Below are 19,042 nucleotides of genomic sequence, written 5' to 3' on the forward strand. Positions count from 1 at the left end.
AAAATTATTCACAACATCTCTCTATGGGTTCTCAAAAAAATTCATACAAGCAAGAGGCAACAAATATTCCTTTAATACCAAGCTTGGTAGGTTCTCACATGTTACGTAGGTTCGGTTATAAACCTCTATTTCTCAAGGCTCGACCTTAGCTTGAGGCTGATTTGTATATCTGTTGGTGACTATATAATACAATCACTTACAATTGTGAGTTTTGAAAAAAAAAGAATTTTTTTAGCCCTTCTCCTCCTCCTCCTCTCTCTTTAATTGGATAGTTCTCTAGGTTGCTCTCTCTCTCTCTCTCTCTCTCTCTCTCTCTCTCTCTCTCTCTCTCTCTCTCTCTCTCTCTCTCTCTCTCTCTCTCTCTCTCTCTCTCTCTCTCTCTACGCGCCCAAAAAAAACTTTGAATTCTAAATACCTTCATATTTTGTAGGTTTTCTTACCTTCTAATTTATAATTTAGAGGTAGCGTTGCAAAATTTGTAGGTAAAATTCCACTTTTTTCTCAAGCTTTGCTCCCAAGTCATGAAGTCTCCAATGTTTATGGTGTTTGTTGTACGCTGCACACACACACACACACACACACACACACACACACAGAGTCTAACTGTTTGAGAAAAAAGAGAGCTACATAGGGCCTTCCAACTCCATGATGAAGGAGAATTTAACCTTAAATAGCTTCTCCAAGGAGTTACTGCACATCTTTAGCCAACATGGAAAACGATCATGCCTATGTGTACCACATCTAAGAGATGCAATTGGCCATGGACGTGCAGAAGATGTGTAGTGCCATCACCACCCAATGAGCCATCTTGTGAGGAGTACCATCGCAACTTGGTTGAACTCACATCAAGCTCGTATGCTAAAAATGGATGATTCCAAGCATTTAGTGTTGGGTTCAAGCCCTTTTTCATCAGTTATCTTGAGTGTCTAGCCTATGGGAAATTCCCTTTATGGAGCATGCAGGTGACTTCACTTGGACTCCAAGTTATGCATGGCAAGGTTACCTTTTATATTGTAAGGCTTTCAATACAATACAACGTGGTTTTTGTTTTTACCGGGTCGACTTCTCTCTCTCTCTCTCTCTCTCTCTCTCTCTCTCTCTCTCTCTCTCTCTCTCTCTCTCTCTCTCTCTCTCTCTCTCTCTCTCTCTCTCTCTCTCTCTTTCTTTGCATACCACAAAGCTCCTCGCCATGGCCCTCAGGCGGCATCCTCCCTAGCTCCAACCCCAACAACTTGTATCAGAGCCCAGGTGGGCCGCCAAAGGAAGGAGAAGCTTGGCGCTAGCAAGTGGTGGCATCTGGAGGAGCGTATCAAATCACTACTTTTGCTGCGCTGTCTAGAGCAGGGAACAAAGAGCCATAAGAGACATAAGATCAAGTGGTGGCATATGGAGGAGCGTATCAAATCACTACTTTTGATGCGCTGTCTAGAGCAGGGAACAAAGAGCCATAAGAGCCCGCGGTCGACTTCACAGGGCCGATACAAAGCGCCTCTAACCATTGAAGCTCAAGCTCGAGCTGTGGTTCATTAGTATTGGGGCTCAAGATCCTTGTCGTAGTGGCTGTTGTTGTTGCTGCCGCTGGCTTGTCCTGCTGCAATCGAAGGGGAAGTTACGCCCGATAACTGGCCAACACAAACAAGTGCTGACCATAACCCCCGGTTCTGCCTTCGTTTCCAGCTAGAGGAAACTCGATTAGGCGCAGCTTTGCAGGTCGTTGTTGCAAAAGTTTTTATTTTTGATTTGACACTAGTTGAACACCTTCTTTGCCTGCGTAAGGGGTTATTCACACAAAACATACCTTGTTTCGGAAGTCTTCTTGCCACCCAAAGACTGGTCAAGATTGTGAAGCTAATTCACAACAGTGTTTATGCATTTCCAAGGCATAGATAGCAAAAGTGATTTCCTACGTGTTTCAGAACACTACAAGCCTACGACTTTCTTTTCAAAACGGTGTTGTTTGCAGTGCTATGCAAGTGATGACATATCAAAAAGCTATCACAGCGCTTGGTATAGGCCAGCATATTGAGATGCTCGAAGTTCTAGTCTCTGACTTGCAACACCATGTCAAAATGCATGCAAGAACAAAGATCGATTGGCTACATCAAGCACTTCAAATGCAATTGCCGTTGCGTGCGACCTAACAAAGGGCTTCTCAAACCACTATCCGGCATGGAAAAGATTCAGTATATGCAAGCTCTAGCAATAAGTCAACTAATGCTACACATGAAGATCTCCTTTGAGATTGCAGTACAAGATTTCACAAAATTATTTTACTAGTTCAGTGTCATAGTTTTGTTTTGTCTTTTGTCAACAAAATTACCTTTTTCACTCATAGCCTCTTTTACCTTATCTATTGTCAGTCATGCCATGATACACTTTTGTACGGGTTAGACACTGCCACCACACAGATAAGTGGTAAGACCTCCCAATTTTTGTCAGTTTTCAGCCTTTTTTTACCGCTTCTCATGAGGTTACTGGGTACACCATAAACCTAAGGTTTGGCAGTGAACCAAAAACTCCATTTTTGCTAGCTAACTTTTTCTGACCTACACCCTATCTATTCAAGGGGGGGTTACTGATCTAGCACCAGGTTATGGATACACCAGAAATCCTTGGTTGTGAGAAAACCTAAAACTCACGGTTGACAAGTACACCAAAAACTCAAGGTATCATGAGTTGCTTGTCCAGTTCAGGCTTGAGGGGGGGATTGTTGGGTTCAAGCCCTTTTTCGTCAGTTATCTTGAGTGTCTAGCCTATGGGAAATTCCCTTTATGGAGCATGCAGGTGAATTCACTTGGACTCCAAGTTATGCATGGCAAGGTTACCTTTTATATTGTAAGGCTTTCAATACAATACAGCGTGGTTTTTGTTTTTACCGGGTCGACTTCTCTCTCTCTCTCTCTCTCTCTCTCTCTCTCTCTCTCTCTCTCTCTCTCTCTCTCTCTCTCTCTCTCTCTCTCTGCATACCACACAGCTCCTCGCCATGGCCCTCAGGTGGCATCCTCCCTAGCTCCAACCCCAACATTTAGAAGAGGTAAAAAGAAGCATAGCTCATGTTTTCTCATCGGATAACTTATACATCAGACTCGACATTCTCGAATCCATGGGATTGGCCCCTAACTTGATGTAGGAAGAGATGAAGAATGGTTTGCAGACATCGAAGCATGTTGTTGGGCCGCTAGCCTTCAAAGGATCATCTCCATACCCATCCCACATTCAGCCAAACCAATAGTTCAAGAAACCATTAATGTGTTAGCCATCATGCAAGGTCTAGATGAGGGAGAATTTTCCTCTTCACCATCATCATTAGATGCTGGATCAATGGCACCTTCAACAAATAATGTGTAAGGCACTTTGACACCTTCCCCTCCCTACTAAAAGTCTCAAAGCTTTCATCTCTAGTAACATTGATTTTGTGTATTCCAATACTGGAAAAAGGACTAGGTTTAGTGCAATCACACCTAGAAATGTATTTAAGTGTACGCTTACTGTAATCATATGTAGATTTTATAAGTTTTTGGAAAAAATATTGTGTATTTGAGTGCTAAAAAACCTAGGTTTAGTGTGATTCCACCTGCAAAATAAAACCTGCAAAAATAATAAATTTGCCTTTAAAATTTCTCATATGTAGTTTTTCCAAGTTTTTGAGAGAAAGTATTGTGTATCAGAATGCTAAAAAAAATTCTATGTTTACTGTAATCTTACCTACAAATTTTGAGATTTACCTCTAAATTCTAGATTTGAAGGTAAGAACTCCTACAAAGTTTAGACAAATTTAGTGTAAAAACCATCAAATACAATAAATTTGCCTCTAGAATTTCTCATAGGTAGTTTTTTTAAATTTTTGAAAAAAACATTACCTGAGTGCTCGAAGAAAATCTAAGTTTGGGATCAATTAGTAGAGACCAATTACAAATTAGAGAGGAGGCATTCAATCATCATCATACATGCAAATTGAGAAAATCAAACTTGAAAACCTTCACATATAGTAAATTTTCTTCTAAAATTTCTCGTATAGAATATTTTTTTGTAGGATTGGCTCTTGATGAAAACCTCTAAATTTAGTAAAAATCTTCAAATTTTAGATGCAAATCTCCAAGCTTTAGAGAAATGTTTTGGAAAATCGTGTAAAAATCTTCAAATATAGTATATTTGCCTCTAAAATTTCTCATATGAAGGTTTTCCAAGTATTTGGAAAAAAACACTATATATTTAAGTACTAAAAAAAAAGCTAGGTTAAGTGTAATCCCGCCTACAAATTTTGAGGTTTACCTCTAAATTCTAGATCTAAAGGTGAGAAAACCTACAAAGCTCATAGAAATTAGCAGGATCAAGTACAAATCAAAGGGGAGGCATACAACCATCATCATACAAACAAACTAAGAAATTCAAATATAAAAACCTTCAATTATAGTAAATTTGTCTTTAAAAGTTTATCATATGTAGGTTTTTCAAATTTCAATTTTTGTGGGATTCTCCAAGAGCCCTTGATGGCAACCTCAAAATTTTGTATAAACCTTCAAATTCTAAAGATAAATATCTAAATTTTAGAGTCAAATTTTAGGAAAATCATGTAAAGACCTTCAAATATATTTTTCTCATATGTAGGTTTTCCAAGTTTTTGAAAATGAGCACTATATATCTGAGTGCTGGTGCTAGGAAAAAGGCTAGGTTTAGTGTAATCCCACCTACAAATTTTAATTCTAGATTAGGAGGTGAGAATACCCATGAAGTTTATAAAAAAGGAATATGTATCCAAGTGCTTGAAAAACCCTAGGCTCGGTGTAATCCCACCTACAAATTTTGAGATTTACCTCTAAATTCTACTTTGAAGGTGAGAATGCCTATGAAGTTAATAGGGAAAAACCTAGGTCTTGTGTAATCCCACCCACAAATTTTGAAATTTACCTTTAAATTTGAATTTGAGGTTGAAAACACCTACAAAGTTCAGAGAAATTTAGTGCAAAAACCTTTAAACAAAGTCAACAATTTACTCCGCCTTTTGTCGTTGTCTTGCAATTGCTCGCCACCTGTCCTAGATTTTCTCCCTGTCCTAGATTTGTCAACTTGGGCTTACTTGCCTTTGTTCGTGATTGGCAATGGGACTACTACTCTCTCTCTCTCTCTCTCTCTCTCTCTCTCTCTCTCTCTCTCTCACACACACACACACACACACACACACACACACACACTCACATACACACACAGGCTCCGAACATTTGTGATCTCGCATCTCTCTCTCTCTCTCTCTCTCTCTCTCTCTCTCTCTCTCTCTCTCTCTCTCTCTCTCTCTCTCTCCCCCCCCCTTGCGCGTGCACACACACACACACACAGCCTTGGGTGCACACACCAGCTCACTTAGCGAGATTGGACTCTCTCACAATCCCATTGCAGGTTGAGATTTGAGTCTCATACACACACATAGCCAAAGGCCAATCGCGTTGATTCTCTCTCTCTCTCTCTCTCTCTCTCTCTCTCTCTCTCTCTCTCTCTCTCTCTCTCTCTCTCACACACACACACACACACACACACACACACACACACACACACAAAATAGCGTGAGGTCTTTCTTCTGACTCTTCTATTACATGGGACAAAAAGAAGCAGGGCCGATAAGTATTTTGGGAGCACCTCATCTACATCTCTATTAAACCGCCCATTACGTGATCACACAAACAGCTATCGCAATAAAAGTAGGTGTTTGGATGCTCTGCTAAAGGCAAGATACGAGTCGCCAAAACTAACCCATACTCCCGGGTGCGTGGAGTACAGTTAAAATACCCTCTTAATTGATGACCATAACTACGATACAAAAAGATCTTATGAGATGGAAGGAATTGGGCTAGCAGGTATAACCGCTCGGAAAAACCTGGCTTCATTGAATGTTTTATGTAATAATACTGTGGCCCTAGGCCCAGATTCTCTGTAACCATCGCCAATCTGATATTGTTCCTAAAATGCTCGCGACCCCAAAGGGTTACACGAGTCACTCGATTTTGGTATGACCACCATTTAGTCTGGGAAACAGAGGTTCCTAATTGCGGGAATAGATATAGTTCATAACGGAGTAAAGTAGCTCTCCGTGTAGAGTCACCTGATTGATAAAGGTGTGCTTTTGCTATGGAAAAAACCAGTTCTCTATTGTAGGCCATTTTTTAACACACCTGAGGAGCAAATATACGGATATGTATATTACTTGAGTACAGTTACTCTTCTGGCTTTTATAGACTCACATTTTGACTTTGAGTCGGAATTGGAAGTAATAATTAATCACAAAAAAGTGTTGTTGTTATGCAGTGAATCGTACACTGTTAAGATCCTTGCTGGTATACTGTACCCCAGTGGATGGGTGCATGACTTAAGCTGAGTATAAGGGTTAGTTGATTTTGTAATGGGATGTATGGGATAAACCTGAGCCAGGTTCAAAAAGCTCGATAGTTGTTTCGAACCGGGTATCGACGGCATTGGTTTTTCTAGTTGGTATACATTATGAGACTAGATATTTTTTGACTTGACCTTGCTTTAAGGTAAATAATATCTCTCTCTCTCTATACACTCAGTAGCGTATTTTTTAATTGCTTCTCTGTTGTGTCGGGCTGCCTGCAACACGCTTCTGCCTGCGCTAGGGTTGAGGTGGCAGGTGAGTGTAGTAGCAAATGCTGGGGTGAGTTGATCAAGATTAGACAGAATCTTCAGCTGGGATAATCCCTGAGTATCTGGCCCGTATGGGCGTCGTCTAACACTGTAGCTGGTCCCAGTCAGTGGCGGATCTGCTCCCAATTTGCTTCAGCAAAGTATAAATGCCCCTTAAAAATGTGAGTACTCTTACTCACTTGGCATCGTGCTGTATTCACTTATGTGCATTCTATACTGTGTGGGTTAGAAGATATTTTTTACTGTGTGCTCAATCATGCCGAAAAAGAATGGGAAGGAGACTGTGGATGCTTCATCGTCTCCCAATCTACAGGTTAAACAAAATTTCTGTCTTGCTTTAGGGAATCTCTATAAATACTGTGTAGCTTTGCTGAGACTGGTTTTGGATTTTTTTTAAAAAAAAAACCAGTTAATTTGTTTCCGGATACTAACCTTTCTTGTGAAAATGGTGTAAGAGGAAATGTAAGATTGGTCTGTGTCTCCTAATCTACAGGTCAAACATATAATATCTCTTACTCTAGAGACTGGCAAGTGTTATTCTGAAGCTATGTTGAAAAAAAATTTGAAAGGCCTTAAAAAACCAGTAATATAGATTTAGGTAAAATGGAAAATTGTTCCGGAAATTGTACGTACAGGATTATGGGAGTAATTTTAGTGGGAGTACATGTCTGCTCTGGGACAGTTTGGAATTTGTAAACCTCTGTGACTAATGATATTTGTTTTCGTAAAATAAACAAAAAATAGAGTTATAACCTGGTTTTGGAAACTGAGTGAAAGGCTCAGTTTAAGATTTGAGTCTCATACACACACATAGCCAAAGGCCAATCGCGTTGATTCTCTCTCTCTCTCTCTCTCTCTCTCTCTCTCTCTCTCTCTCTCTCTCACACACACACACACACACACACACACACACACACAACATGGACATGAACACACACACAAGTAGCTGTTGCAAGAGGTTGAGATTGGTCTGAGACCTTCAAGCGTCGACGTATGGAGTTCCAAACATGGACAGTTGTGCAAGTTATAGTGGATGACACGTGGGATGCCTTTCTTTGCTTGGAAAATGTAAGCTCCATTATATAAGTATAAATTTACTTTAAAATTATTTCGATTAAAAAAAAAAGTTTTGGCACTCTCTTTGAGACCTGTGTGTGTGTGTGAGACACACACATGCCTTTCCATTTTGAGGCTATTGGAGATCACCGTTCGATTAAAATTAGTGTTTAATGTATTAATTGCAAAATCTTAGTCAGATTTCAAGATCGTCTTGAAGTAAATCGGTAAAATTTTGGGAACATACATACGAACAATTTCATAAGTTCTAAACTTTTATGGCCATTGGCTTTCCAAAACAAAGTGGAGCCACCCTTCAACAAAGTGGAGCCACCCTTCGATTGGGTTTCAAAAGAAAAATGAAAGTTTGAAAAAGTAGAGTCAAACCTTTTTGTATTACTTGAAAGGTTAAAAGTTAAAAGGTTCACACATTTCAACATTCCAAACTTCAAAGAAATGAAAGATTTTATAAGGCTTTCTCTTAAGTGAAGGAATGAGTGACACATGGAGGGTCTCTCCTTCCTTGAAAAATTTAAGTGCTTCATATATAGTATAGAGTATAGATAGATACTAGTATGTGACTCGCACGATGCTGCGGCCAAGAAAATCATATCAATTGGATCTCTCTCTCTCTCTCTCTCTCTCTCTCTCTCTCACACACACACACACACACACACACATACACACATGAAGTCATATAGAGGTAGGTGTGTGTGTGTGTGTGTGTATGTATCTATGCATCCACATGTGAAGAGGATGGAACTCTAGTCCTTGGAATCACTCTAAAAAGATAACAATGCATAGGTTTGCCTTCTCTCTCTCTTTATCTCTCTCATATTAGATCTTGAGATCAAGACTCATAGAGTAGATCTTTGCTATCTCTTTCTCCACCTTCTCTTCTCCCTTCCTCTATTCTTTTGAGTTAAAGACCTGCTAGGTATCTCTCTCTCTCTCTCTCTCTCTCTCTCTCTCTCTCTCTCTCTCTCTCTCTCTCTCTCTCTCATAATGAGCACATGGAGTGCTTTTAGCTGACTGGTTGCGACTGGCTCATCCTTCACATGACTTCTAATAAATTCAAACTACCCATATCTCCCTACTCATCGACCAATGACAGTGTACAGAGTTCTATCAGCTTGTTGTTGTTGCACCATGCTATCAAAACCATGACTTGCCCAAAGATGGGCTTCTCACGACCCTAAGCTGTTTGAAGCAAAAAATGTTTTTGTTAGTGCCACGCTCCACAGTCACTTTTGGAGGGCTACCAAGTTGCCAAGGAAAGTCTCTCTCTCTCTCTCTCTCTCTCTCTCTCTCTCTCTCTCACACACACACACACACACACACACACACACATACCAAGTCTTGAGTTCAAGACTTTCTTGCCAGATTTTCAATGTCCAGTTGGATTCTTCCTATTCTGTTAAAAATTATGTTCTCTCTCTCTCTCTCTCTCTCTCTCTCTCTCTCTCTCTCTCCACACACACACACACACACTCATACATGAACACACACACACACCCCACACACGTGTACGTACGCATGCATGCACGCACACACATACCTTGGAATAGATGTAAAACATCTACATGTTCTTCAAATATGTGCATTTCAAGTAGTCAGAGGTAGTGTGTCCTAGAATATAAAACAACACTGCTAACCACGGAAAAAGCCCAAATGCATCCAATGCTAGGATGCGCTGCATCGTTGCATCCCCATTAAGGTCTTTTCATATTCAACATTATAGGAAAAGAACCCAATTTGACTTTTCACTTCAATTTCATCCTTGAGGATGTGAGGATGGGAGAGTGCATGGAGAAGAATGTGTCCCTAGGTTTGGACAGGCGAATGGGCTCCTCCGTCTCTCTCTCTCTCTCTCTCTCTCTCTCTCTCTCTCTCTCTCTCTCTCTCTGTGTGTGTGTGTGTGTGTGTGTGTGTGTGTGTGTGTGTGACACACACACACGCGCGCGCGCATAAGCACAGTCTGTTGAGTCACGGGTAGAGATGTTTCCACCTTAGCCATTATCTTTTTATCCCCTCATTACCAACCCCAACACTTAATGGCTCGAGCAAACCCATGTACACAACACCCATCTACTACTACCAAGTGCTCCCCACCAGTGAATGATGTCTATCCCCTATTTGCCTCTGCTTCATAGCTGAGTTACTGCTAGTGAACGTTGCACGCCATTGCTTCGTCAAACATAAAAAAGACAATATCTCCATGCGCCAAAAGAGCCATGGTAGCAAAAAGAACCTACAAAGTGCAAATAATTTTAGTGCAAAAATCTTCAAATATAGTAAATTTGCCTCTAAATGTTTTGGGAAAAAGCAAAGTATAGCGGAATTGTTAAAAAGTCATTCGTTTAGTGTAATCCCACCTACAAATCTTGAAGATTATCTTGAAATTCTAGATTTGAAGGTAAGGAAACCTACAAAGTATAGAGAAATTCAATGTAAAAGCCATCAAATATAATAAAGTTTCCCCTAAACTTTCTCATATTTAAGTTTTTTAAGTTTTTGAGAGAAGCATTCTGTCGTCTCAATATGATTTAGTGTAACCCCCCTTACAAAATTTTGAGATTTGCTTCGAAAAATCTAATTTTCCTTTAAGCGCTAAAAAAGACCTAGGTTTAGAGCAATCCCATCTATGAATTTTGAGATTCACCTTTAAATTTCAAGTCGATTCCATTCAAAGGCGAGATAACCCGCCAAGCTCAAAGAAATCTAGCATAAGAAACTTCAAAAATAGCCGAGTTTTGCAAGAGTTGCCTCCCGTTGTCCGCCTTTTCCATCCTTGAGCTCCGCCAACCTTGGGCTTGTCTACCTTCTACCTTGGATTAGTCGGATCAAACTTTTCCAATTACGTCAATTCTCGATTTTGTCGATTCTCGATTCTATAGATGTCGCTTTGTCGATTACTAAATGTAAGACCAATGCTTATTCTTCCTCCCCTCTCTCTCTAGTGCCGGCGTGAGAACCCTCTTACCTCCCCCCCCTCTCACATACACACACACTCACTTGCATAGGTTGTAGCGAATGACACTCTCTCTCTCTCTCTCTCTCTCTCTCTCTCTCTCTCTCTCTCTCACACACACACACACACACACACACACACACACACATGATGAATCGAATGGACCATTCTCTATTTCTCAACAATCTCACTTACACACAAAAGCTTGCAATCAGTAACATCACATTCTCTCTCTCTTTCTCTCTCTCTCTCTCTCTCTCTCTCACACACACACACAGACACAGACACACACACACACACACACACATGTGCATGCAATGTGTGCAAGACATCCACAACAAATTGCTAGACTTTTATTGTTGAATCCTCGATTTCATTGTGTTTCATTAATCCAATGCAAAAGTTGAAGGCCTTCATGCAACGCTCTAACACCTAACAAATGGCACATCGACTTTGTCTCTCATACACACACACACACACACACATAAAATACGAACATGTGTATGCAAATGTTAACCTTCAAGTGTTGTGATCGAAGATCACTTACGGCATGAGAAGATTTGTGCAAGTCTCCAAAAAGAGGTTTATTGGGTGACATAGAGGGAAGTTCTTTATAGTCTTCAAAATGAAAAGTAAAGCCATCCTTCAAATGCCTTTTAAAAGGAAAAGTGAAGGGATCCTTCAAATGGCTTTTAAAAGTAAAAGTAGTACGAGTGGCTTTTAAAAGTAAAAGTAGTATGAGTGGTAGAGTTGAAATTTGAGGGTGGGAGTGAAACTCCATGGCCTTTCTATAAATATGATAAATACACTACTAAGTTCTTTTAACTTTACATTGACAGGACTCGAAAGCCTTTTATTTTCTACCATCTTAGTACTTACCTTTCACTTTTGGATTTCAAACTATATTTTTTTTAAAGGTTCTCTTTGAAATGAAGCACAGTGTGACATGTGGAGGGTCTCTTCTTCCTTGAAAATTTTAAGCTCCTTTATAAAGAGTATCTATACTAATAGATAATGGGGGAGGGGATTCTGCCCCCCTCCCCTGACGCATGTCATGTTTTGGTTTCTCCGGCCACTTAGACAGTGTGGCTTGCAGTCGAGGGTACAGTGTGCTCAGAGAGAGAGAGAGAGAGAGAGAGAGAGAGAGAGAGAGAATATGGCGGAGAGGGGGAGTCATGTCAACAGTCATCGCTTTTACACTTTTCCAGGTGCCTTTATGTTTGAGACGTTGGCCCGCCATTCATGAGAGCCTGAGAGTTGCTGTGGAGAAGCAGGACATCGACACTGATGTTTGGAGCTTATCAATAAGCTTTGGGGCTTATATAATTAAGCGATTGGGTAAAGAGAGCCTTGGTGGAGCAGGACATGGGCATCGTAATCCTTGGGGAGGGGCGGGGGGAGGGGAAGTCTCAAAGGGCTGATGTGTGCTCTGCCCATGAGCAGGCCAATCTCGGAGTAGCCCAGCATGGCGTTGAAAAGGAGCCCGCTCATGCGGCATCGAAGCTTGGCCATGAATGATTTCGGCTTGCTGAGCTGCGCCTAGCTTCAGCCACCATGGATAGCTCTCAGTTTATCTGCCTGCTAACCGGCCAACCTTGCCGAAGGCTTCACTCCATTATGCGTGTACGGTTCTAGCTTGTAAGAGCAACCGAGAGTTCTTGAGATCAAGCTGTTGTAAACTTCCCAAGCTCCCTTCGTCCTAACTCCTCGCCTCCTGCAAAAGGTGGTCTGGTGCAAGTTTTGCTAACCTGCGGACATAGAACTGTGTGTGATGACTTGAGAGAGAGAGAGAGAGAGAGAGAGAGAGAGAGAGAGAGAGAGAGAGAGAGAGAGAGATTGTGCTTTGAGACCTAGCCGCAGAAGCTTTAGCTCCCGTGGGTGCATGCAAACCAGCCTCGCGAAGTCAGCAGACCTGGACGGTGAGGCAATCAGAGGCCGACCAGTCAAGTCGATGTTGGGGATGCTTTCATGGGCAGCTACTGAGAGCAAGGGGCTTAGGCCACAAGGGCCGATGAAATAGGGAGAGGGGGCACATGGCAAGCAGGGCAGCGCTTACATTTAAATCAAGGGCAAACATGGCGGGGCGGACTGCACAGAGCCGGCGGCATCCAAGCAATAGGCGGATGAAATCAGGAGGGTGGGGGCATGAGGAAATCATAGAAGGTGGCTCTCTCTCTCTCTCTCTCTCTCTCTCTCTCTCTCTCTCTCTCTCTCTCTCTCTCTCTCTCTCTCTCTCTCTCTCTCTCTGGCTCATAATGCAACCCCCGATCCCTCCCTCTGTAGCTGAGCTGCTCAGTTGACACGCAGGAGTATTGTACGGTGGTGGAGCCTTGGCAAAGGTAGCGTGGAGATGATTAAGACATCTCCTGCGATTCCTCTATGGTGAACCTCTAGCAGTAGAGGATAGTAGCTTGAGAGTTATTGCCAGATGCTATTGCAATTCCAACAAAGATGTGTGATTCTCAAATACTGTCTGCGAAGGTTTTGAACAATGCTCAAAATTGGATTTGGAGCACGCACTTGGCTGCTGCTGCTGTTGGTTGCCCACACTCGAATGAGGTGGGTAGACATGTTGTACTCCAACCAGGTTGTGATGGTACGATTTTGATATAGGTAGAGTGGATGCGACGGATTGGTCGTGTCGAGGATGGCAGGCTTCACAGATGCAAGGCTAGAGATGTTGATACAAATGTGGCTGGTGCTCGGGTCGAGATTTTTTTCTTGCAGGTTCTGAGGTATTGACCTCGAGCGCCATAAATTATCGTCGGTGTCAGTCCTTGGGCTTCTCGGCCATGAGGCCGAGGAAGTGGTCCGTGCTAAGTCTCGCAGTGAGAAGCTCTCCAAACACCTGCCCCTTTATGAGTGTCTCAACATCCATAATTACATGAAGCATGATGAGCATCTACAAGCTAGGCATCGTTCTCTCTAGCATGAGCCACTACACCTTAGAAGAAGAGGCCGAGGTCACAAGTCATGAAGGTGAAGAGTGCATGAAGATCCCAAAAGGAATCATGCCAGTTCTGCTAGGGCCTACTTAGTGCAACTGCTACATCATTCGGACACCCTACTGGCATATCCTTTGTCGATGCAGTTGCTGGAGATGTCCGCCCAAGAGTTTGGATACACGGAATACATGGGGCCCATATAGATGTCTTTTGATGCTCATCATTTTGAGGAGCTTCTTGATCCACTAAGCAATGGAGAGGTCCCTCTCAGCCCCCTTCTACACTACAATTCAGATCTAAGCCTCTCTTGTGTGGTGCCGATTGCCAGCTGTCCGCTGGAGTCTACCTCTAATCTATCTGTCAACAAATAGAGAGAGAGAGAGAGAGAGAGAGAGAGAGAGAGAGAGCGCTACAGTGTTCAAGAAAAACTATTTGGCAATCATTTCCTTTTTATTGATTTCCAACAGAAAATTGTGAAAATTAGAGTAGATTCTAACCAATTTAAAACGCTATTTCCTTCAAAATCTAAGCGAGACAAAGAAAGACTCCACTGGCCTGTGAGAGAGAGAGAGAGAGAGAGAGAGAGAGAGAGAGAGAGAGAGAGAGTTTTTCTTGATCTCCTTTTATGAAATTTTTCAAGAGCAAGGGGCTTGAGGGTAAGAGGGGCCATGCTGCCGCCGAAGGCAATGCCGTTTTACTATAGATATAGATTGTGAGTTTTGCAAAACAAAAATTCAAAAAAATTTCAAAGGAAAATACGAAGGCACATCTCCTTTTAAGAATTCCACATGATGTTACATTTTAGAGGGACATATTTGGGTCTACATACGTTTCATTGAATAATTTCTTTCCCAGATTCGCTTGGAGGTTAAGTCTTAAATCAAATCCTTTCGTTGGGTCCAGTACACACGCGAGGTCGTTGCAAACGAGGTGCTGCAAGTTCTGCTCCCTGCGGTCTATGTTGCCCTCCTGCACGCGGCCCTCTCTGCGTACCCCCTGGCTCTCTTTCTCCCTCCGCTGCCCTGCACTCCAGCAAAGCCCACTTGCCCTTCCACACCTTGCTTTCTCACCACAGCAGGGCGACCATCACGACATCCTGCCCTGCAACGGAAAGAGAGAGAGAGAGAGAGACACACACACAAAGTTGCAGCTCTCGATCTTCTCGAACCTGTGGAGCGCACCTGCCTGTACACACAGTCCGCGCAGCGCTGCCCTTCCACCCCTTGCATCCTCACAACAGCAGCGCGAGCATCAGCACATGCTCCTCTTCTTCTCCTTCTGCTGTAATAATGGCAGCTACAATATGAGTCCTTGACTCTCTGCGCTCCGTATGCAGCCGATCTTTGTCTACTCTTGTGTGCGCGACTATGTGTGTCCTATGATGCTCACGAGCCTCACCATCAGATCTCTCTCTCTCTCTCTCTCTCTCTCTCTCTCTCTCTCTCTCTCTCTCTCTCTCTCTCTCTCTCTCTCTCTCTCTCTCTCTCTCTCTCTCTCTCTCTCCCCCGTGTCAAAGCACAGCTGCAACGCAAGGTCGCTTGTCTCTGCGGGCGCATCTCTCTCTCTGCTCTCCACGTTCCAGCTCGTAGCTTGCAATGCCTGGCATGTCTCTCTCTCTCTCTCTCTCTCTCTCTCTCTCTCTCTCTCTCTCTCTCTCTCTCTCTCTCTCTCCACGTGCTGGCTTTTCGCCTTAAACTTTTGGGAGCATCTTCATAGATTCTGATTAATCTGTCCTGCTTACAAAATTGAGGCAACATACTTGGTATAGTATTTCGTGATCACTTTCACATGGGAGAAGATATAAAAACCATTATAACTCACATATCAAAGCCTAAACTCCATTGTAAGACTCGCTACCAACTGCACTCCCTCGCAAACTGGAAAGGAGTTTTGTCCTCTTGAGGTCGCCCAGCTCTAGCTTGCCTCAAAGATAGGTGAGAAATGTGGAGATGGCAGGCAAGCACTCCTCAGAGCGATGGGCAGCCTTCCGATTTGATGTGTTCAACCTTTCAAGCTTTTTCAACTTGTGGATTGTGAATGTAGCATTTGCAAGTAGCGCCAACACTATTGTGCAATTTGATCAAGCCTAAGAGCGAGATCATGCCCAACACTAATAGCACCAATGGGGAAAATCGAAAACACAGGCTCCACCCAGCCATCCGTGTCAACCACATGGATCGGATTTTCAGGCTTAGAACCCGAAAAAATCCTAGGTCGCTCACTTGTAGGGCCCTTGACCTGCTGATTCATGAATTGCAGCGACCCAATCCTAACGTGATTGAATAGTTTCTTCAAGTTTGAGCGGCACTTTTGCAATGTAACTCAAGAAGCACAAGGGTGATGGATGTGTGTCCTTTGCATGTAAAACAACAACGAACTTATTGCAAACAAGCCCAATTATTAGAGGGAGTGACAATTTGTGTGAGTGTCTGATTGCAATTGTGAGAAATAGTTTGTCAAATTTAAATATTTGAAGACCTTTAAAAATTTGTTTCCAAGGAATTTTTAAAGGAATTCTACATGATGTAACTTGATATAATATTTTGTGGTTACGTGCCGTGCCAGAAAAGATATAAAAACCAATATAACTCACACACCACTTGAAAGCATAATGCTTTATCTCAAAAGCCCAAAAAAAATAATCTTAAGATAAGTGGAATGAAATTTCAACCGATGACCTGCCAATTTTTTAAGAGAACAAGCCCTAAGGATGTAATATTTGAATATCGATTATATTATATCCTAATTTTCAAATAAAATAAAATACCGACTTTCTGAAACTATCATCATGATTTTAAATTGATACAATTTGCAGCTTGATTTAAAGGTTTACAATATTATTGAGAGTTCAAATAAAAACTATGATAATATATCTAACACTTCAAACTATGATAACATAGAAAGCCCAACCAAACATTAAGGCCAAGAAGGCAAAAACAAAGGAACTAATAATGCTAAGGCCTTTGCCTATGTTACTCCAAAAGTAAAGTTCAACTCCTTCCAAACACTCGCTAATCTACTAACATAATATGGCGGAAGGGGGAACCCTTTATACGTGTCGCAATCTCCGACCTGAAGGCTAAAGTCCAAAACTAAACTAGTCTTGCTTGGTGGGCCTTGCTATACAACATCTAAAGAATATAGCAGGACATACAAATTGACATTTAGCATCTAGCATTGAAAAAAACACAAGCATGACTAATTTGGCAAGGGCCGCACTGAGTGAAAGGGATATATATCTGAGAAAAATGCTATAATGTTTATGGGAGGAGACATACATGCTACATGTAAATTCTTGCAAACAAAAAGTATTTCAAAAATAAAATTTTCATCAAATCTCGTCTATAGTTATAATATATGCCTCTTTTATGTCCAAACATTGCTCATCGGTCTCACGAATAGAGAGGGGATACTATTGATTTGTGGTTGGTATCTTGAATTGGTAATAAATTGTAGATGCAATCTTGCTACTAATAGTGTCTTGTTGTTGCTGCTCCAATGGCAAAAAGCACCCAATAATAATATAGAAGTGAGGATAGCAGGAGTGTAATTCATGTGTCTGTCAACCTCGTTTATCGCTATATATGTGAGGTATGCCACCACGCAGGAGAGACATATTTCTAGATTGTGAGCAAAGATGTCATGTTGCATGCTCCAATCTTTATACAATGCAGTAATTTCAAACCATGACCTAGCATATGGACGATAAGCTAGTTTCAAGTTGGCTACAGTTTTCTCCCTAGCTTATTGACACTTTGGAGTGTAATCTTCTAGGTCTTGAGAACTTCATACTAACACCTAGTATGGGAGAAATGAGGACATATATAGTATGGCATCAATTATTTAGACACCTAGTATGGTATCAATAGTTTAGAGCTGAAGTAAAGATGCACAAGGTGAATTCAATACTCTAATACACCACATGTATTCACTACTTGTGAATTCACTATTGTAATACATCACATGCATTGGCTAGCAACCGTATGCAAAGAGTTGCGTGTGTAACTAATATGTACATATGTTGATCGACATTGAGTGTATAGTTTTGAAAACAAGATCCAAAGAAACCGAAGCAAAGGAAGTAGTACGGAAAATTCATAAAAAACTAAATAGATAAAGCATCAATAAACTGCAACAATAAATGAGGTTCTTTACTGACCTGCAATGTTGTACTGCTGCTTTTCGATTGTTCAATCTATACATGCCGATATTTGAGTCAAGCTACCAAAAAACAATGTGAATAGTTAAACATATCGTCTTGCAATGAAACGTCATAGACTGAAAGTGCAAAGCATATAGTGCACGTCATACGGAGGTGCCATACAAGAGTATGGTGGAGAGCTGGCACTATGATCTCTCCAAAAATTTATAAGAAACGGAAGCTGTGCCCTACCCTGTAGCGTTTATGTGTTACACCAAGCAAACGCATGCGCATGAAAAATTAGATGCAGATAACGGACCTTGTAGTGTTGTCCACGTGGAGTCGTGCTTGCGCAATTGGAACATGCAATGTTGTGAATATATGTCCTCCCTGCCATACATAAAAGAGGCAGATGTAGCTTTATGTTCTATGTCACGTGATCAGTATTACCTTATCTCTCTCTCTCTCTCTCTCTCTCTCTCTCTCTCTCTCTCTCTCTATGTGGGTGTGTGTGTGTGTGTGTCTTGTAAGCTGCTTTGATCATCAATTATATCTCTTACCTCGTTGTTGCTGACTAAGCCACGTTATGTATCGTGCTTCCTAACTACACATGATATTAAGCATCTTGAGGTCAACATCCTCCTAGCAGAAGGCACCATATTCAGTCTGCTCATCAATAATCCAAACACGTAGCTGGCGAACTACTATTACGTGACGCTCATGGACATTAGTATAGGTGGCGTTCCACTCGATATCATTCACCTTCAAAATAGAGCCTGAAAGTGGCGGGGACATTGTCATATTAGCAGTTTTATGAAGCCCGTACTACCTTGCATTCAGCTGCCTACTAGGCATAATAGGCAATCTATGACCAACTAGAATTTGTAAAAACCTAACATTATACTTCTCAACACATCAACCTGCGGTTCAATGCAACATGACGCCGAATTTGTCAGTCCATTTGACGTGTTCTATTTTCAAGGGGTTTCAATGAGGTCTCAATCGAGTAGCAATTCTCTTCAACACTGCTCGAAGGTGAGGGTGGAATGAGTGTGTTTTTGTGGCCATAGAGACGATATACTCAAGCTCGTCACCAACAACTGTAAAAGATCTATTGATTCTTTTGACAACGATCTCACTTCAAGAGCAATAGTTTTGTTTTTTTCATTGAGCGTCTTCTTCTGAACTTCCATGAGTCTTGTGCTTTGAGCTATAATGAGAAAAAATAAACTCTAAAGATCCATCAACGTTGGGCATCCAATAACCACTTTTCGC

Source organism: Adiantum capillus-veneris, chromosome 10 (assembly GCF_014529385.1).
Source record: "Adiantum capillus-veneris isolate H3 chromosome 10, ASM1452938v2, whole genome shotgun sequence".
Taxonomy (NCBI): Eukaryota; Viridiplantae; Streptophyta; class Polypodiopsida; order Polypodiales; family Pteridaceae; genus Adiantum; species Adiantum capillus-veneris.